The following is a 9879-nucleotide window of genomic DNA, read 5'->3' as shown; positions in this document are numbered from 1 at the left end:
GTTTGTCCTTTGCTCTAATTCAAGCTCAGACATTCTCGCGACGGCACACAAAAACACGCAACAGCAATAATGAACACCACTCAGCAAGACACCCCCATATGTCGAAACGAACACAGCTGTGAGACACTGACATACCAAGGGTGTGAAACCTTACCGAGCTGTTTGTACAGTGCTGCCAATGTAAACACATGGTGGCAAGTTCGTGAACTTTATTGTCAGATCTCCTATAATATAAACACAATCATGTAAAGCTAACCATCACAAAATTATAATCACACTTGGGTTAAAGTGGTGAGACTTAGGACATTTTATTTTATGATACAGCATTTCCATGTGTGAAAAGTCATCCTCATGACTGTGGAGGTTAGCTAAGTGAGATAATTGTCTGGACTGGGAAACTGGTTAGAGGATATTGTAATTGTTAATGTAGCAATCTAATGGTACCTGAACTAAGGGAGAGATTGGAAGTCAGAGCACAAAAATGAATGTGTTGTTTGTAGCTTATTGGTGCTGAGATTTCAAGTCCAAAAGGGCAAAACATAAAGAATGGACCAACTTTACTTTATCATATTTTTATTGTTACTTTCTCTGTTCCTGCCTCTCTAACTCTTGATCTGGGAAATAATCTCAGTACAAATAAAAAGGCACTTTAGCAACGTCTATACTTTGTTACCTTAAGGTTTCTAACACCTTCCCTTATACTTTCTGCACCTGATTCTGATAAAATTTTACCTACAAACTAAGATTAGGATAAGAATTGAACATATTCATTGCATTATGAAAGTAGCAAGTCATTTTTGGCTTCTTCGTTTTTCATATCTCAATTTCTCAGTTTTCTATTATGCTTTTATATTATCTTATAACATGACTTATATAATACTATAATTGAATTCAGTAGTAAATTTAAAATTAAAAAGTACTCTTTAACCAACTCTTCCACAATCCCACATACACATAAACACATTCAAACGTACTCGTGTATGCACAAATGCATAGTAATATATACTAAAGAATAGAAAACATCAGTACCAAGTGTCAGGAGAGTACCAACAACTGATTAGATACCATTAGACTCAGTGTATATGCCATGTGTTAGAGAAAAGTTGTTTCATCTTTGGAACAGAGGCTGTTGTCACAGTTTTTGTACAAAAGGTCACTAAAGACAACTTCATATATGTCTCTACTATTTATGGAGAAAGAGAAGTTCCCTCTGTTAGAAAATATCTTCATATTTTATGACAATTTGAGTTCAAATAATTTCCAATCCCACTACCAGAACTGAGAATTTGGTGATAGAAAGTTTTAGAAGAAGAAATAATGGTCAAAAATTTGCAATCAAATCATCCTTGTACTCTCATAATTGTTCTTCAACTATTTCCTCTCTATTTTTATAATGGGTCTCAAGATAAAATCTGTAGAACCCATTTCCTTAATATATAGAACAGTGATTAGCTATACAAAAATGAGTTAAGAAAACTTTACTAAATCCCTAGGTGTGGTGAGCTGACTTAATGGCATTTATAAGCGTGTGAAAGAGACTAACATAAGAATAATCTAATTAAGTAATTGTGTTATAAATTATGAGCTTTCAATTAAATAAAATTTAAAATTCTTCTTTTTGGTTCTACTAATTAGTGGATTTTGCATTGGCTTCAGTTAAGCATGAAGCTGATACTGGGACAGTGTTTTCACCTCAGGGAATGCATTTGCAATTTTCCTAGTCTTCTGGGATTTAATGCAATTAAAATGAAATTGAATCCTTGGCTTAATCTTGCTGAGGAAGTTTGCTGGACAGGAAGTGCCACAGCTTCACAGGATAGAGACTTGAATAAAGCAGAGTGTATTTCCACCCTAGGTGTGTTTATATCCTGTCTTTTCCATGGAATTGCCCTGATCTACCTGATTGGCATCAATCTCTGGACTGTCTGGGCTGCCTAGTTTTGTACTCATGATAATCTATCTTGCTTACTCATCTCTCTTCCTTAATAGGCTATAAACTTTGGAAACAAGTACAATATCTTAACATTTGTCAGCCTGCAATGATGAGATTATTGTTGGTAAGCTCAAGGTTAGATGCATAGTAGATGTCAAGTGGTCACTTGATGTGCTTTACGAGACACATAGAACACTTTTGCCTTGAGCAGCCAAAAGACACATGTGCAGTGTTTAACATTGTTCAAAGCTGTGCTTCTCAGGTTCATCATCAGTGCTTCTCAGATTCATCATCCTTTTGATCTAATTATGACTCCTACAAATAAATGGGCTTTCAGGGTCTACTGTCTTTAGACATAGATCTATTATGGATGATACCTTTGACTTCCCAGGAATCCAATATAATATAATGAGAAGGAAAAATGAACACAAACTCTGGAATTAGGCTGCCTCAGGTCACTATTTTACTGCTTATTTCTTTGAATTTGCTTAAGTTCTTTGATCTCTCTAAGCCCCTGATTTTTTATTTAAAAACTGACAATACCAGTCTTTTTCTAAGTATTTATTGTTGAGGGGATTAAAATTAGATGACATACATGTATTTTCAAAGAAGGTAAGAAAATTTCCTTTTTGTCTTTAGGAAAATTCTAGAATTTTATTTTATTTTACTTTATTTATTTATTTATTTATTTATTTATTTATTTATTTATTTATTTTTAGCTTACATTATACTTACCTCAGAAAAAGAGCAACAGCTCAAACATGTTTTCATAGAGGACAGGACATGTCCCACCAAGCACACGTCTTTCTTTGCTATAAAGTTGTAGATAGACTAGAGAAAGGAAGTCAATATAGAGTCTATGCAGTTAAAGCGGGCACATGACATGATCTTTCAAAATATACTTATGAAGGAGTTGGAGAATTAAGGGATGGATTTAAAGACAAGCTCTTGAAAAGTTAGTGCTTTATCAAAGTTGATGACTCAATGCCATTTTTATACAGGGAATCACTTTGTCTGGCTCCATGCTTCTACTCTGAGTTATCTTGTGCAGTCAGTGAGTTGTACATGAGAACGTAGGGCCTGGCCATAAGATTTTTAGGGTGGATTATTGATAGTAAGTGCAATAGAAAAGTAACTTAGAATGATATAATTGAAGAATCTTTATCAAAAGATGATTCCTGGATCATTGACGTAAGATTTACTTTTAAGTATTTTTTTAAGTCAGAATTCTTGTCCCTACCCCAGACTGATTGAATTAAAATCTATAATGATAGGACCACAGATGTGAAATTTTAGCATTTTTACTCAAGTGATCCCTATGCTTATTATTAATGTCTGAGTTTCACTGATCTGGGATAAAGAATTAAATCCAACAAAGTAAAATTTAACTGAAATACATTTTAAGGCCTATTATGTTTGTACTTGGGTAGACTGGTCATAAAGAATATCTAGGGATTCTTGTCAGTAGTTGGACAATTTAATTAAGTGTGAGATGAGGTTGCCTTATAAATATAATGTGAGAGTTTAAAAGCTAATATCCACCAATTCATTAATTCATTCATTTATTCATTTCTGTTTGCCAGTTACTTGTTTATACACTCATTCATTCAGCTAACTCTTACTGTGAAGCAAAAGTCTAAGTAAAGTAAAATTAAAAGTCTTTCCCTACTTCTAGAGATCTTTTAATCTAATAGGGGAGATAAACAAGCTAATCTGAATTACAGGACTGAATAGTAATTGCCATATTAGCTATAACATGGAGTACAAAGAATGAAAGGTGTAGCTAACTCAGTTGGAGCTGATGAAAACTCAGTTGAATAGGCACTATCTAAACAAAGAGAAAAAACTGAAGCCAGGATTGTGTCAGGAAAGTAGAACACATGTGCAAAGACAAGAAGCGAAATGTGAGTGTGATTTATACTTGTAAAACGTTTGTAATAGTGTAAGAGAAGAATAGTGAAGGATGCATGTAGGTTCTATAATCCTCAGAACAAACAGAACTTTAATGCTAGACTCACTATTTTTTTCCTATGTGCCTGATTTCGATATAAGATTCCCATTTGCCATATGCAGATAGTGGCTTCGAACATGTAAAGAATGTCTTGTTATCTGCAGATAAATTATGTTGTCGAATAGTAAACTGCAGTATGGCACACTGGTTACAGAACTGAATTTCTGAGTGAGACTTTACCTAAGATATGAAGTAGACTAAAGAAGGGGAATGTTTGCCGCAAGAATTGTATTACGTTGTTTTAAAGACTTACGTACTGTTTCATTTTGTTTTAATTAAACACTAACTGCCATCTTTAAGCTTTATTTCTTTTTTAAAAAATCATGGATGGTTTGAATATTGAATTAAGTTCTTCTTTCTTTTTCTTTTTTGATAGACCTTTATCCTCCTATGACATTATTCAAGAAATTGATTTCACCAATTATGTTCCAATTTCAAGGTTTAGATTGTAGTATTTTCTATAAGCATGTATGCTTATTATGTGGCCAAGAAAACTTACATATTCAGTGAAATTATTTAAGAAGGTGAGGAGATTAAATCTCCAGAATAATATTAATTTATCTTCTATAATTAAAGATTTCCTACCAGTTTACTTGTTAACAACGTATGATTAACCCAAACAGATGAAGACTCCCCATCTATCAGCTCAGTATCCTGGGTGACTTCATGACATAAATGCAATGTTGTAACATCCTATGTTTAGTGCTGGCTTTTGAGCCATACTCAGGAAAGGAGAGAAGAGTATAAAAGGACGCCCTGGAAGTAAAAAGGAAAATAAGTTTCTAGCAAAGTTTACTAATGGCATACTTTTCTGATGGATGGCAAATTCAGTATTTGTTCTCATTTAGAACTGACATACTGTAAGTCCGCTGTTGGAAGTACAAGTTATACAAATCTGTAAAATACCCAAACCCTGCTTTTATTTCCATCTCCTTAATCCCTGCATAATTAATTCACTCTCTAATTCACCTCCCACTCTAAAGTTTTCTTTGTAAAACAAATGTGGCCATGCTACTTTTAAACACCCGTTGTGCTCATCTCTGAAAACACACACACACACCCCACAGGTTTAAGCTGATCCCCCTGAAAACAGGCAGAAAAGACCCTTCAAAACAGGCCCTGCTTCCTTTTCAGCCAGATCTCTACCAGTGCCTCATATTTTAATACAGAAAACTAGCTCTTTTGTCATTTATGAGTCAGGGTCTTTCATGTATCTGGCTTTTTACATGCTGTTCTCTTTGCCTGAATGCCTTTCTGTCACCCCACATGGGAGTGAATAACTGGAACTTCCTCCACAAGAATGGAGAAGCTGGATCAAGCTCCCTATGAAGAGAATATTTTCCAAAACACTTAAGAAACCCTCAGTTTTCACTATATTTCCTAACATGAACTATGTAGCAGTTATAAAGCAGATGCTCCTCCACGAAATCTTCCACTTAGTGTAAGGGGGAACTCAACCCACAGAGGTGACACGTAAGAGTAGGCCATATGTTTAAATTGTAAACCCAGGGTTATTTGATTTTCTCATGCCACACTATGTGGTTAAGTAGATTTTTGCAGTAACCCACGTAAGAAGAGAGGGACAACAACTAAAGATGTGTGTATGCCCTAAGGGCTCACCATGAGACTCCAATTGACTGACAGATCTCAGTGTGAAAATCACAATTTAGTGCTGAACCCCTCCTTGTAGTCTATGCTAGCTGCCAATTTAGATTAGTCATCTCAAGCCTCGGAATCTCAGTTTCTTTGTAACATGCAGATTAATGATACTTAAGAGTTGTGCACTACAGTACCCATCATTTTATTGGTCATTAATAAATTACAATAATACATATACTATTGTCAGTAGGAAGCGATTCCTAGAATGTTGACCAGTTGTCAGAAAACGTATGGTTACCCATTTTACTAAGATTATCAAAAAAACATCAGATTGGCTTTTTCCTGAAGAAAAATTTCTTTACAGGATAGTATACTCCGCTCTCTTATGTACCATCTCCCACCTGCAGAAAGAAGAGTAATGTGCTTTACCAAGAATTACAGTAGGAATATGTACTAACCCGCTTATCTGTGGTATGGCAATTTCAATTTAGAACCCTGGAACATCCCAGTAGTCTTGAGCCATAAATAGGGACCCAACTGTAACTAAATCATTGGATTTTAAATGGAATTTGGGTCTTAAGAAAGAGGGTTACACTTAATATTTCTGAAGCAACAGGGCATGTACATGGTGGCTAGAAGAAGAGGGATAATTTAGAGATGTTTTCATATAGCCTCAAGAAATCCAAATATGTGTTCTGATTTTTATCAGTTTAATTCAGTTGTTGATCCCTTTAAGAAAGTTATCTGTGTCAGGGTACTCTGTGTGGCATGTGAAATCTAGGGTGAAAGAAAAAAGAAGTATAAGGGGGAAATACCCTAACATTTTTAAAAATCAAGATAATAAAAAAATACTTTAAAAATATATTTGTGTGATAAGGTTCAGTAGGTGTCTTATGAAGTCTGAATTTATATATGTCAATTACTATTACAATAAGTGTCTATAGAGCTTTTCTTCCACGATTTGATTTTCATCTCCCCGGGGAAGATTAATGGCTTCTTGTATTAAACTCTTTTAGGTTCTCAGGGTAGCACTCGTATAAAATTTAGTTCTTTCATCTGTATTTTTATCCTGTCTTTCTCTCTCCCAGATGTTTTGCAAACTAGTTTAAAAGGATAGATATTGAATTCATTTTTTTTTCCTGCTTTTACCACTGTGTGATTTATGTTGTAGACACTTAAGAAAAATTTCTGGAACAAAGATATAAATGAGCACAAAAAGTTATACAGGGCAGAAATAAACTTGCCACAGAGTTGTGATGTTTTTATAAAAGGAAGAAAGCTGGTATGTTTCCTCTAAACCTATTTGAAAAGGAGGTTCTATAGTACTTTAGTGCCACAGAGATAATTTGCATACACTTAGGGGAGTTACTTGCCTCAATTCCACTTGCTGAACCACAAAAGATTGACTATGAGTTTTATATAATAAACTATATAATACATACATTTTATATGTATATATGTATACATATATTCATATATATGAATGTACATATTTATGAATATTTATACATTATATTTATATATTCATTCTTTCTCTCAATATATTGACATCTTTCATAAAGGGTTTAGTAGGTAGTAGTTCACAATATGTTCACAAAAACGGGAAATGTTGGTTATTGCTTGTATTTGAACTGGTAAGCCCTTTCAGAAAGATACCATTATTTGGAGCCTAACAGTATCTAACTAAAGTAATTGTTACTTTTAACTTCCCACCTCTATGCCTATTCACAATTTATCTTCCCTCTGCCTGAAATGCCCTCTTTTTTCATAGTTTGCTTGTCTAAACCATATACTTTTAAGATATTTCCTTGCAAAAGCTACTCCAAACGGGAATAAGTGTTTTTTGTTTTTGTTTTTGTTTTTAACCTGATCTCAAGTGGAAGAAATATTTAGGTCTCATGGCTTACCATTGACTATATACATATCTCTTAAAATACATATTATTTGCTCTTTATCTGAGAATTATCATACTTGCTTTTACATTTTAGTCTATAAACTTATTAAAAGTAGGTCATATGTCTGGTTTACTTTTATATTTCATGAAGGCCTAATAAAAAGTAATTAATAAATGTTTCATGGATTATCAAAAAAGAAAGAAAAATATAAATTTCTAATTCAGGCAGAATTTAATTCTATTGACTTACTAAAACTTCAGTGGAAATATTGCTAAATTATATTTATCTGAAAATAAACAAACACCATTTTATAAAGTTCCCTGTAAAGGGAATATTTAATAACATATTGCTTATAAAGTCCTAGAGTCAGATCAAGAATTCTCATTTGGAACAAACAAGTTGATATAAATAAATCAATAATGAATAAAATCAACTCTTCTTGCACTGTGGTAAGCATTCTAAAAGTGTCAAATATTTTCAACAAATCATAAGATGTCCAGATCCAGTAGTAATGAATAGCTGGAAAATATTAATTATAAGTAAAATAAAAACTATAAAGACAAAGAAAAACTAAAATACAAATGAGAGACTCATTTGTATTCTCAAGGAATACCCAGGGGCCATGGTTTGTCATACAGGTATTTTTCACAGGTTAGCATAAAATTAATCTGAAATAGATACATACATGCTTTTTCTCATCGCATTCCACATGGAGTCCTTTAAAAATTTCTTCCCAATATCTACCAGGAGATATTCATACTAGAATATTGTATGAATAAAGAGATTACAATGTCTGGAATTAGTATGGCTTAATGTATTTGGTGGGAAAATGGTATTTATAAAAAAGAGAATTCATAAAAGTCAAAATTCTAATACTGTTTGAAAATTTAACTGTCTAGTCTTAGGAAGATTCAAAGCCCCAGAGGAGGCTTTGATATGTTCCTGGTTACTTGCAGTAATCAAAGAACACATTGTGTTTCCTCTGTGCAGAAGCTGTTTCAACTGGTCTGCAAGAAAAGACTGGTGTTAATACATAGGTGATCTTTCTGGGATGTCTCTTAATGTCATTAGTCTCAACAGGCAAAAATCCGGGAGAAAAACCTTTCAAAAATTCTATTATTGTTTCTGGTTTTACTTTTTCTTCTCTTAATATAAAGAGTTTCTTCTGTTTTATATAAAGAGTTTGCATTTGCATTTTAAATTATTTCAATCAACCCATGTATAGTTTATTTGTATCATTTACTCAGGAAACTCAATATGGACGGTTTAGAAAATCACCTGTGTATTGGATAATTAAGTCAGTTTAAACACGGAATTAGTTATCCAAGCTTGACAAATTCCCATTAACACTTACAGAAATGTGGAATGCTATATACCGTAAAACCAGAAGCAAAGAAACCAGAAATTTTCAGACTGGATTATCTCTCCAAAGATTCTTGCTTTTCACCTTTCTAAATATCTTCCATAACCACAATGATTGTCATAATGTTTTGTGTATTTAGAAAACTAAGTATAGGAATTTCTAAGTGATGAGCTAGAATCTGTTGAAGGAAGGACCTGGGAGAAAGTAACATTCAATTGCCCTCTGATCACTGTGATCCCATGAGCCAATAATTGATAGCACCCAGCTGACTTGAAAGATCCTATGACGACTTACTACTGTTAGTATTTATCTATAGAATTTTAGGAAAGTAGGTTTAATACATTTAAACTTTGTGAGAATCACAGCTTTTAGAGGATAATGTTTCTTTATTCTGAGGTTTAGAGTAGGAAACTTGGAGGACTTTTAGAAATGAAGTGAAATAAAAATGAAGTCTATGGGGCATGCTTAACTAATGCAGCTCTAAACATGATTTAATTAGTCAATTATCTAATAAACATTGGAATTCATAAGCAGTGCACATCTGAGTATGCTGAATAAAAGTTGCAAATTGCCTACATTCATAACGGATGATTAAAACATCATTAAATATATGTAAATGCAAAAGCATTTCATTATAATTTTGAGGAGGAAGAAGGTAATTAAAAAATAATTGTAAAGTGATATTAGGTATCTTCTCATTTGAAATGTGTTAATAATATTTTTCAAAAGATGATTGTAGTTCAAGTCCATTTAGCAGCCAAGCTGCAGTCTGATTGGCTGCAACTCCCACCCCCATCCCCCACTTCTAAATTTGGAACTACCTTGTACGCATGGTATCAGGAAATTTGGGGAATTTTTCGTTTGTCTCTTCTACTAGATTTTGAAAGAAATGTTTGGCACACAGTCAAATCTTTAGTGTAAATGAAACTTATGTACTTAACTTTTCTGAGACTTCACTAACACATGTGTATCGTTGAGTACATTGGAGACTTAGCATTATTGTCAAAAAAAAAAAAGCTGAAAAGCTGCATTCTCATAAGGTATGCTCATACTTCATTATTTCAGTGTGGTTTTTGAA

Source organism: Rhinolophus ferrumequinum, chromosome 11 (genome assembly GCF_004115265.2).
Source record: "Rhinolophus ferrumequinum isolate MPI-CBG mRhiFer1 chromosome 11, mRhiFer1_v1.p, whole genome shotgun sequence".
In the NCBI taxonomy this organism is placed as follows: Eukaryota; Metazoa; Chordata; class Mammalia; order Chiroptera; family Rhinolophidae; genus Rhinolophus; species Rhinolophus ferrumequinum.
This window is presented reverse-complemented; position numbering follows the sequence as displayed.